Source organism: Schistocerca gregaria, chromosome 1 (genome assembly GCF_023897955.1).
Source record: "Schistocerca gregaria isolate iqSchGreg1 chromosome 1, iqSchGreg1.2, whole genome shotgun sequence".
In the NCBI taxonomy this organism is placed as follows: Eukaryota; Metazoa; Arthropoda; class Insecta; order Orthoptera; family Acrididae; genus Schistocerca; species Schistocerca gregaria.
This window is the reverse complement of record NC_064920.1, coordinates 769,084,581-769,097,752: the sequence shown is the minus strand read 5'-3', so window position 1 is coordinate 769,097,752 and position 13,172 is coordinate 769,084,581.

Genomic DNA, 13,172 nt, shown 5'->3' with positions numbered 1-13,172 from the left:
GGGGATGGCAGATGATGGAAAGGGAATCGGGAAAAGACAGTGTTTGTCAAAGAGCGAGCAGTTACAGTGCACTGTGGTGGGTGTATTCATTGACCGTGAATTTGGCAGAAGGACGAAGTGTGACGAGTGTAGCTCTGGAGTTTTGTACTGCTCGCAGCATTGTTTCTTACGCATGGGGAGCGTTCCGAACCACAGGTACTGCTGCCTGAAGGGGAAGAGGTGGTCGACCACGGTCAGCTACAGCAGCAGATGACCGCTACATTGTGCAAAAAGCAAGTAGGAACCTAAGCCAAACAGTGGTTGCAATTGCAAACACATTTAACAGATTCTCAAAGGACGTAGTCTCTCTTGCATGCGACCACATGGGGCTGGTCTCTTTACCAGACGCCCCCGGAACGTTGCGCTTTGTTGACACTCGCACATCGGTGACACTGTCTGCGATGGTGCCAAGAGCATAGAGCCTGGGCCGCCGACGATGGGGTCGCATGGGCTTCTAGGGTGAGAACAGCTTCATTGGGAGTAGTAATTCCGGATGCACCCTCATCTGGCTAGATGTAGAAATGTAATGCAGCCATGAACATCTTAGAACATGACAGGTTAGGTGGTCCAGGCGTTATGGTGTGGGGAGGTATAATATTGCATCACCATACTGACCTGCGAATCACTCAGCGGTCAACATTATTTTGACACTGTTTTGATTCCCAACGTGTGTCTTTTCAGGTATGAATATGGCCCTGATTTCATATTTTCGGATGACAATGCGCGACCGCTTTGAACAACGCAGGTGGAGGTGTATTTGGGGCGAGAGGGTATTAGGCGAATGGACTGGCCTGCTTGTTCCCCATTGCTTAAACCCTTTGAGCACGTGTATGACGCGCTGGAAAGAGGTATTGCATAACGTGTACATGCACTAACGACCAGCCAGCATATGTCAACAGCGCTGGTGGAGAGACAGAAACCACTGCAAAAAGAACTCCTACCAATCTTGTGACCAACACAGGAACACGTTGCAGAGCATACACTGTTGTCCGTGATTGTCACGCACCCTACAAAGAACCATGCCCTGACTTCTGTAATGTCCTCAGCACCATCATAAATCGTTGTAACTTCAATGTAATTTTTGTCTTTGAGAGAAGTGTTATTTTTGTTCGTCTCATGACTTATTTTTTTCGCTGTACTGTACTGTAGCAGTTTTATCGAACTATTTTACTTGGCAGTGACACATTCTCATCAAGTTTTGCTCACCAGTGTATTACACTGAACTCGCAAAGTCATAAATCGTGTACACTTCTGTAATCGTCATCATTGACATACTATCACGTATCTAAGGCGAGTTGTAAAATTATTTTCAGTATACGTCTCCGTCCACATCTATATTCACAGCCGGTCGAGTGGTTCTAGGCGCTACAGTCTGGAACTGCGCGACCGCTATGGTCGCTGGTTTGAATCCTGCCTCGGGCATGGATGTTTGTGCTGTCCTTAGGTTAGTTAGGTTTAGGTAGTTCTAAGTTCTAGGGGACTGATGACCTCAGAGGTTAAGTCCCATTGTGCTCAGAGCCATATGAACCATTTATATTCATATCTGTACTCCTAACACCACTTTAGGGTGTGTAGCGTAAGTGATCTTCGATACCACTACAATTTCTCTTCTTCCCTGTTCCATCCATGGTGCGTTGTAGAATGACCGCCTATAAGTTGTAAGAGCTCTCCTTTCTCTGACCTTCCCGTAGTGGTCATTTGAGAGACGTATGTGGGAGGAAGTAATATGTTGGCCGACTCTTTCTAGCGGGCACACTCTTGGAATGTTAATAGAAAATCGCTCTGTAACGCAGAATCCCTCCCTTGTAGCGTCTGTGATCTTAGTAACACTCTCGCTCTTATGAAATGATCGCGTAACTTAGTCCACCGCTCTTCGTTGTCTTTCCTCTATCCCTCGTTAAGGACTTTGATGAACATTACTCAAGACTATCGAACGAGTATTTTTTAAGCCATTTCGTTCGTGATTGAATCATATTTCCTTAGAATTCTTTCACTGATTCTGGCAGGCGCTTTTGCCACAAGTAATTTTATGTGGTAATTCTAGTTTAGGTCGCTCCAGACGGCCATTTCCAGTTATTTTGCACTTATTATTGTTTACAGTCATTTGTCGCCGATAGTGTAACCGAATATCAGTGAAGCTCTTTACTTTTTAAGCGCCATACACTGACGTGACAAGTCATGGAATAGTCATATGCACATATACAGATGGCAATAGTTGTACGTACACAAGGTGTTAAAGGGCAGTGCATTGGCTGCGCTGTCATTTGTACTCAGGTGATCCATGCGAAAATGTTTACGGCAGGATTATGGGAATTAACAGGCTTTGAACGCGGAACAATAGTTGTAGCTAGAAGGATGGGACATTTCATTTTGGAAACCGTTAGGGAATTCCGTACTCCGACATCCACAGTGTCAAAAATATTCCGAGAACACCAGGTTTCTGGCATTACCTCTCACACAACGGACAACGCAGTGGACGATGGACTTCACGTAACAACCGAGAGCAGCGGCGTTTGCGTAGAGTTGTCAGTGCTACCAGACAAGCAACACCGAGGAAAATAGCCGCAGAAATCAATGCGGAACGTACGATGAACGTAGCAGTTGGGCAGCGTGGTGAAATCTGGTGTTAATGGGCTATTGTAGCACACGACCGATGCAAGTGCCGTTGATAACAGCACTACGCGTAGAGTTGGACCGTAGACTATTTGAAAACCCTGGTCTTTGCAGATGAGTCCTGATTTTTGTTAGAGTGTGCCGTAGAGCCAACGAAGCCATGGACCAAAGTTGTCAACAAGGAACTGTGCATTCTGGTGGCAGCTCCATAATAGTGTGAGCTTTGTTTACATAGAATGGACTATATTCTCTGGTCCAGCTGAATCAATAATTGATTAAAATTGGTTATGTTCCTCTACTTGTAACTTCCCACGTTACACAATAGAACTTTTATACACATTGTAAACACCGAACCCACATCCCCTCGGAATATCCTCTCTACATCAGTCGATTTCGTTTCGTTGACAGCGATGTGCTGAGTTCTGTCTGCTGGGAAGTCCTGAATCCAGTCACAAAAATACAGGACAAAAGCGTATTTTGTTCGTTAAACGACAGAGCGGAACTGTATAACAGGCCTTCCGAAACTGAGGGACACGGAATCAACCTGGACGCAGTCGTTTCCGGTGCTTCGGATCTCACAGACGAAGAGACCTAGGTGAGCTTTGTAAGATCTCTGTAATTGTCTCCCTGTAAGTAATTTATGAGTCGTGTGTCTGGTAAAACGATAATCAGTTCGAACAAAATTAAGACGTCGTATGGGAAATGACGGAGTTCTTTGTATTTTTTTCCATACATTTCGTCTGTTGTTCCATCATTCAATAAAGAGCGAGTCAATACATCTAAGAAAGGTAAAATATGGTCATGTACCTAGGAACAAATGTTCTGTTCAATTTAAAAATGTAGCAGTCGAAAAAATCCTTTCTATACTTTTTTGTAATAAACTATATGCACATTATTACTTTACGGCACACAAATAATCAGTTTATGAAATTAAATTAGGAAGAAGTATTATCCAAAATCAATTATAAGTTAAAAATATTTTGAAATGGTAGTTACAGGAAACTAACACAAATTTACAGTTTCAAACAATGCAAAACTGTTACATCATCAAAGAAACTCAGTGTATTTGCAAATATAGTGTGTTCCACAGTAGAAGACGGTCTTCCGTTTCACGACACAAGATAATGCACGACCGACGAAGTGTGGCTCAACCGTCCATGCTTTACATAATTAGCTTTAAAAATATATGGCATTTTATTCACCATAACATTCTGTAACTGAAGAATTATCAATGTTCTCCAAATAGTTTTAATATATTATACAGCACTTAAATACAACGACTCGTAGTAGTTACAAACGCTGCCAAAAAAACAATCTCATGTCTCACAAAAACAAAAGCAATAGAAAATGTCGGAAACTGCTTATTGTACTTTGTAGTATTCATTCCTTCTCGTGACTGCAAAATCAGTGTTTGTAGGTGCACTATCCATTAGGTACAGCACTTTCCCCTTTTTATAGTAAGAAATGTATAATATTTCGGAAATGTCAGTCTATTAATACTATGTTAAATAATATTTCCTTACATATTTTTTCAAATGTGAGTATTGACGTGTAACAGACATGTATGGGAGTGGCGAAAAGGAACCAAATCTGGCGAAAGAATTCACTAATCTTGGCAAGATCAAGAAATAATACGGTAAGGTTTGCAGATGAGATGAAAGAAAGAATACAGAAATAGGTGGATCTGTGAATCTAAAAGAAACAATGTGTGCTAAAATAGCACTTCGAGAACTTTTAGAACGAGGAACAGCGACGGGCAAGAAAAGAATAACTTCCTGTGACAGATTTGACTGGAATTTGACACGTTGAAGAGACAACTGGAATAGGTTGGTGAGATAAGCGTAGGAGCCCCAGTCTACTGAAAAATCAGACTACGGAATCAAACATTCTTGTTGTTAAGAAAGAGGTTTTTGTAAAAAGAGAGTCCCGATGAAACTTCCGCAGTGCTTAAAGAATGTCCTGTCTGTGTGTTCAAGATGTAACATAAGCAATTAAAAATTATACAAGGGGTATTAAAAATTAATGACAAATACATTGCAGCAGATTTGTAATTCGTATCGCTATCTCAGCCTATTCAGTAAATAAACAAGATTCTACGTTATACTCATGACCTGGACAACCGCGAATCATAGTACAACACCAAAAAAACCGAAACTGTTGTGGAAGATAAATTGGTTAGGGAAGAAAGAGCTAATATTATCGAAACTCTGAAGCAAGTAAAGGAACTCTGTTATTTGAGTAGAAAAGTAACTGATGATAACGTGATAGATCGATGTTAAAAGAAAAAAAAGAAGAAGAAGAAGAAGTAGAGAGAGAGAGAGAGAGAGAGAGAGAGAGAGAGAGAGAGACGCTATGGCCCAACATGATTTCAAAGATAAAATTAATTTACTAACAAGCAGCTATCTTCTTAGAGAAGTAAGGGAGAGAATCGCCTAGACATTTATCTGGATTGCTTTAAACTTTGATCGTCATGGGTGGATTCTCGAGAGACATTAAAGAAAACAAGTAGAAGCAAAGGAGATATGAACACGGAGAACAGTCGTATAGACATCTTGCCCGGAAAAAAATCTAAAAAGCAAGTAGGAAAAGGAGTACATAAAGCAAATACTAAATTAACTAGAATGAAAATAAGGATTTAGGCACAGTGCATCCACTTTTAGTAGTGTGATCAATAGAACTGCTGAAGTTACGCCCAAGTGACACAAATGAGAGGGTGGCAGATGGGTAGCTAAATCAACAACGCTTATTTGACTTGGTGTGAAGGATGGGTAACGGGATTACTACTGGGCAAACTGTTCGGGGCGCTTCACACTTTATATTACTAGCTTCTGGAGGCTGTGGAGGAGACTTGGATAAAGTTCTGATAAGGAACCCATGTCCGCAAACTTACCGTTCGGATATGAAGTAAGATTGAAGATCGGGACACATTCAGATCACCCTCTTCACGGTATACACATAAACCGAGAAGAGGGCGCCGCCATCAGTCCTTGTAATTGTGACATCACACACCACTTTCGTCTGCCTACAGCAATTTGTGCGATAGATTCCTAGGTTCGCATCTAGGGAGACTGATAATGCTGCTCCACGGAGGTGCCACACTCGCGGCTTTGAAGAGAATGTCCTTCTACAGAGAATCCTACGACGAGTATTTGAAATATTGCCCATGCCATGGGCTCCTGTAGAGCACACACCTCGGAGCTCGTTGTCTCTGCGGCCTTGAAGCGGGACATTTGAAAGTGATTCGATCTTCAGATCTATTTTACATCCAAATGATACATTTCCGAACAAGTGTTCTGTATCAAAGCTAAGCTCCCTCTACAACACCTTTGAGCTTGTAATAGGAGGTGTGTAATATCCTGTAAAATACTGTTAGAGCGAGCACTATTCATTGAAATCTGATACCTGAAGATGTCATCAGATAAAAATTGCCATATCATAAGGTGATATTTTGGCAAGGTGTCAACCAGATTTAAAACCTGACAACCGGTTGTAGAAGTGGGTAAGCTCAATCTGAAAATATTGCGAAATGTGAAAATATCTAAGCTACAGCTACATATATACTCCGCTAGCCACCAAGCGGTGTGTGGCGGAGGATACAATTTGCGCCAAAGTCATATTTTCCCCCACTCTGTTCCACTCGTGAAACGCGCGAGGGAAAAACGACTGTCTGAACGCCTCAGTACGAGCTATAATCTACCCTATGTTTGAATGGTGATCATTGTGCGATTTGAAAGTTGGTGGTAATAATATATGCTCTACATCCTCGGCGATGATCGGATTTCGGAATTTAGAGAGCAGCCCCTTCCGTTTAGCGCGTCGTCTATATGCAGGTGTGTCCCACTTCAAACTTTGTATGAGATTTGTAACACTCTCGTGATGGCTAAATGTACCAGTCACGAATCTTGTCGCTCTTCTTTGGACCTTCTCAGTCTATTGACTCAGACCCAACTGGTAAGGGTTCCATACAGACGAACATTACTCTAAGATTGGACGAACTAACGTATTGTAAGATATTTCCTTTGTTGATGGACTGCAGCATTTCAGGATTCTACCAATAAACTGCAATCTAGAGTTCGCCCTGCCCGTTACTTGTATTTGATCATACCATTTGAGATCATTTGGAACAGTCACACCCAGATACTTGACGGATGTTACCGCTTCCAAAGACTGGGAATTTATTTTGTACTCGTACATTAATGGGGATTTTCGTCTTGTTATACGCATTAGGTAATACCTACTAATATTGAAAGATAACTGCCAGTCATTACACCACGCATTTAATCGTAAAACCCAGCGGACCTATTACGCTGCCCTGGGGCACACCTGAGGTTTACGCTTGTTTCTGTTGAAGTCACCCCATTCAGGACTGCTCTCTGTCTGTTAGAAAAATCTCTATCCAACCGCATATGTCATCAGATAGACAGTAAGCGCGTACTTATTGGAGCAAAATTACTGAATGCGCAATTAATTCACAACAATTACAGTCAGCAAAGTCATTCAAACACTTTGACGCACACTTTATAATGTTGAAATAGATTGAGTCATGGGTAAAAGAAATTGGAAGATTTTGGGTCATTAGTGAATTACTCAGAAACTTAACTTTGTTAGCAACAGTACTGCAGGTGCATGGATAGTCTATATTCGAATACGTTTAATGTGCATAATCTGTACGTGCCATATTCACAAAGGGTAACATGCGAAAAGGCAATCCGAATGATCAGTACTTGTTTCACTTATATCGCAGAAGTGGCAAAAAATCGAACAACAGTCCCAGTAATTTGAAAACATCTACTTACGTAATACTAAGGTTGGCTTTTAAGAATGAATAATAAGAACCATGTCCAGAGTCCTTCACACCAGTTCAGTACGCTCCGTGAACGTAAAGCTGGACTACCACCAGCAGACTCAGGGACACTTAAGTAGGTGTTGTTCTATCCACATTTCATCTGAGAGTTTGTAAGTAGGCTGTTTAGGTTGTTTTATTGATAACGCCACGTAGCGCTTTGTATGAAAATCAGTGGCTGTGCTGTGTGCAGTCTGTGGCTAGTTTGCATTGTTGTCTGCCATTGTAGTGTTGGGCAGTCGGCTGTTAACAGCGCGTAGCGTTGCGCAGTTTGAGGTGAGCCGGCAGCAGTGGTGGATGTGGGGCGAGAAATGGCGGAGTTTTGAAATTTGTAAGTCTGGATGTCATGAACTGCTATATATATTACGACTTTTGATGATATTAAGGTAAATACATTGTTTGTTCTCTATTAAAATCTTTCATTTGCTAACTATCCCTATCAGTAGTTAGTGCCTTCCGTAGTTTTAATCTTTTATTTAGCTGGCAGTAGTGGCGCTCGCTGTATTGCAGTAGTTCGAGTAACCAATATTTTTGTGAGGTAAGTGATTTGTGAAACGTATAGATTAATGTTAGTCAGGGCCATTCTTTTGTAGGGATTTTTGAAATTCAGATTGCTTTGCGCTAAAAAATATTGTGTGTCAGTTTAAGCACAGTAATTCATTGATTTTTCTAAGGGGACGTTTCAAGCTAAACTGGAAGAAAAATTAGCATCTGATACTCTAATAAGCATCCCTTTCCATTCAGTTTGCTGTGTTTTCAGGATTATACCCGGTCTCTTTCCTATGTGTCGTCAGGCGCAATTTCTCTGGTGTTTCACCAGATTTGCAATTTCGTTTTTGTAATCTGTAACTGGAGTCAGTCCAACAAATAACGCTCACTATGTCTCTCATGCGACGGAAAGCTTTGGTTTGTTTCCCGATACGAACAAAGCGATTTTTAAAGCGCAATTTTACAAGTCCATTCGACAGATCGGTCCCACTTTAGTCTAGTGCTTTATTCTCTTTATCGACATCGATTAACAGGGACAGGAAAGAACGAATAAGAATAATCTAGAACTCCAGCAGCGGCTGAGCAGCGCTTCTGCATGGCGGTCGCAGTCACGCGGACCAGGGAGGTGCTGTCACCGGTGGAGTACTATTTATTTTTCGAGTTTTACTATCCGTGTTAATAAATATCGATAAAACGGATGCACACCAGACAAATTTGGGACTACTGTGCCGACTGGGTAGATAAAATTCCATTTTAAAAATCATTTTATTTATGACGGGAAACAAACCGAAGCTTACCATCGTAGCCGCTCGTCGGAGGAAAGAGGTGACCAGCAGTACTGTTTTGGCTGGGTCCAGCTACACTTCTCAAAAATGAAACTGATGACACCCTTCGTATGTGTATTTACTGTGTAATCAACATTTAGTCATAGTATCAGCTATTTTCCGGTGTCTACACTATTGACCATTTAAATTGCTACACCAAGAATAAAGGCAGATGATAAACGGATATTCAGTGGACAAATATATTATACTAGAACAAACATGTGATTACATTTTCACACAATTTCGGCGCATAGATCCAGAGAAATCAGTACCCAGAACAACCACCTCAGGCCGTAATAACGGCCTTGATACGCCTGAGCATTGAGTCAGAGCTTGGATGGCGTGTACAGGTACAGCTGCCGATGCACCTTCAACACGATAGCACAGTTCACCAAGATCAGTTACTGATGTTTTGTGATGAACCAGTTGCTCATTGACCAAACCTTTTCAACTAGCGAGAGATCAGGAGAATGTGCCGGCCAGGGCAGCAGTCGAACATTTTCTGTATCCAGAAAGGCCCGTACAGGATCTGCAACATGCAATCGTGCATTATCCTACTGAAATGTAGGGTTTTGCAGGGATCGAATGAAGGGTCGAGCCACGGATCGTAACACATCTGAAATGTAACGTCCACTATTCAAACTGCCGTCAATGCGAATAAGAGGTGACCAAGACGTGTAACCAATGGCACCCCATACCATCACGCCGGGTGATACGCCAGTATGGCGAAGACGAATACACGCTTCGAATGTGCGTTGACCGCGATGTCGCCAACCACGGATGCGACCATCATGATGCTGTAAACAGAACCTGGATTCATCGGAAAAAATGACGTTTTGCCATTCGTGCACCCAGGTTCATCGTTCAGTACACCATCGCAGGCGCTCCTGTCTGTGATGCAGCGCCAAGGGTAGCCGCAGCCATGGTCTTCGAACTGATAGTCCATGCTGCTGCAAACGTCATCGAACTGTTCGTGCAGATGGTTGTTGTCTTGCAAACGTCTCCATCTGTTGACTCAGGGATCGAGACGTGGCTGCACGATCCGTTACAGTCATGCGGATAAGATGCCTATCATCTCGACTGCTAGTGATACGAGGCCGTTGGGATCCAGAACGGCGTTCCGTATTACCGTCCTGAACCCACCGATTCCATATTCTACTAACAGTCATTGGATCACACGAGCAGCAATGTCGCGATACGATAAACCGCAATCGCGATAGGCTACAATCCGACCTTTATCAAAGTCGGAAACGTGATGGTAAGGATTTCTCCTCCTTACGTGGGCGTCACAACAACGTTTCACCAGGCAACGCCGGTCAACTGCTGTTTGTGTATGAGAAATCGTTTGGAAACTTTCCTCATGTCAGCACGTTGTAGGTGTCGCCACCGGCGCCAACCTTGTGTGAATGCTCTGAATAGCTAATCATTTTTATATCACAGCATCTTCTTCCTGTCGGTTAAATTTCGCGACTGGAGCTCGTTCTCTTCGTGGTGTAGCAATTTTAATGGTTAGTAGTGTAGTAAAATTAGTGGAACTCATTTGACAATACCTTAGCGAGTAGTGAGAAAATTTAAGCCGACAAAGTGGGAGTATTTATAGATTTCTTCGGCCACGGAGAATGTTGATACGCAAGTGATTCTACCAATACCCCCGAGGAAAGTTTTCGCTACATCTGAAGCGAAACGTATTGCTAGAGCCGTCGCGCGCGCGTATTCTTGCACCATTGTGATGTTGCTCATTGTGCTCCTTTCTCCATTAAGACGCATTAGCCTCGGGACACAATGACGCGGTCAGGCCCATTGTGCGACAGCGAAAATACCTGCAGCACACTGGCTGCCTCTCACCAGAGCCTTCCCCAGTGACGCGCTAGCGATACTCTTTCTGCCGGGGGCGGCAAGGGAGAGGGCTCGTGGTAAACAATATCACCTTGAGATTACACCCACAACACTCTTCCTACTGATCCGTTCAGAATTCACAGCTTTTCAGTAGAACTTATGAAGGGCAAAAAGAAAAAAGATAGATCGTTTAGAACGCCAACAATGTCACCATAAGCATCTGGTAGCTAGTAACAGTCACAGCTAAAAAAAAAAAAGAGAGAACTGTATGGACATATCTTCTGTAAAGCGAATAACTTTTCCTATATGAAATGGAATGATACGAAACCCGTCTCGATAATCGTGTGCATGAGCGCGCCGCTTACGGAATTCGGTGGGAGCAGCGGATCCAATCCGCCCGACGGATTAATGACGTGGGCCGCGACACATTTATATGACACGCAAACATTTCGAAAACAATAGCGTGATTGCGCATAGAGTAGACGCAAACAAACACGTTACACAAACTCCGTCTCGGCCGCCAAGGAATGACATAGGAAGTGCATCAGGCCACCCCTTACCAGTAACACTGCCACTCAGATCAACACACCGACCCCCTGATGATACTGGACAAGACCAGGAAAAGAAGAAGAAACTGAACGGTACACAAACATTGGAGGAAATTGCCAAAGAAATAAATACACTAACGGGAAAAGAAATCGCAACACCAAGAAGCAGTTGTTGAGATAAACGAAAGTTGGTAGGCCTGTTACTATACCTGAAGGATGTCTAAAAAAATTTCCCGCCAGTTGCATAAGAGTGGATTCAGAGCTGGTTTGTTTTAAATAGACACTTTAACAGTTGTAAGCGTTACTTACTTTCAGACTGGACGTGGTAAGTTAACGTTAGTCAAAAATGCCTTTAAGGTGACAAAGATGCCATTATGAACATCCCACTGAGTCCCAACGATGTCGTGCGATCGGGCTGGGAGAATCTGGATGTTTCTTCTGCGATATTGCAGAAAGACTTGGCAGGAATGTAGCCACTGCGCATGATTGACAGTGGTGGTCAAGGGGACTTACTGTCGCAAGAAGATCGGGCTCTAGACAGCCACATTGCACTGTCGACAGCAAAGAGCATCGTATTCGGTGTACGGCTCTGGCGCATCATACTGATTCTGCAGCAGACAATGTCAGCAGCAGTTGGCTACACAGCTACTTCAAGTACAGCTCCGAGACGGTCGCTTTGTAGCGTGCATTCCACTGGCTACAAACTACGTCAGTGGTAAACGAGAACCCATTGCGTGGTGAGGTGGAGGTCTGTTGTGTTTTCTGATGAAAGCTGGTTCTGCGCCTGTGCCAGTGATGGCCGTTTGTTGGTTAGAAGGAGTGCAGTTGACGGCCTGCATCCAACCTGACAGCATACCAAACGCACCAGACCTACACCAGCAGTTATGGTCCGGGGCGCAATTTCGTATGACTGTAGGAGCACTCTCGTGGTTACCCGACACACCCTGACGACAAATTTATACGTCAATCCGGGGATTCGATCTGCTCAGCTGCCATTCATGAACAGCATTCCAGAGGGTGTTTTCCAACAGGATAGCGCTCGCCCACATGCCACTGTTGTAACCCAACATACTCTACAGAGTATTGACAAGTTGCCTTGACTTCTTCGATCACTTGATCAGTCTCTAATCGAGTACCTGTGATATATCATCGGACGACAATTCCAGTGTCATCCACAGCAGTAACTGCCCCTGTACTGACCGATGTAGTGCAACATGCATGGAACCCCTTCTCACAAATTGACATGAGGCACCTGTACAACATAATGCAGGCACGCTTGTATGCCTATATTCAACATTCTGGCGGTTAATCCGGTTATTAATGCACAAAATTTTTACATTTGCAATGGCTTATCTCTTGCATACATTAAACTGACTGTGATCTTGCAATGTTAATCGCCTCAATATGTTACCTAGAGAAAAATATTTTCGAAATTTCGTTACTCTACATTAATTATTTTTTGGTGTTGCGATTTTTTTTCCCGTGAATGTAACTTGTCATCCATATGTGGATACACGCAATTTTCCCCCATTTTCACTTATTCCTACAATTTGGTATGCTTAAACAATGAGGCTTTGTCATTCCTATCGGTGGTCTTTCAGGCGTCTTAGTAGTCCCCGTTCACCTCTGATCAATGGCACACGGAGCTTCGGAGCTTTTACGACGGATATTCACAGTGATAATTTGTCTACTGACGCTACGATTAAAAACAAAAGAAAAAAACATCCCCCCCACTCCCTCCCTACCCTGCCGGATAAATTGTTTCTTTTACACATTAAAAAATGCGTGCACGCAACGTTTCAGTCTCATTACATACATATTTTGTCTGACTACATCGCATAACGTCGTACGAGGGGTGTTCCTTAGAAATTTTCGTGATCAGTTTCGTTTAGTCTGACAGTAAAAAAACTTCATATATGTAAGGTGTAAGTCTATGTAGATTACGTGCAAATATGCAACTCTGAAGTGATAACGCTCTAT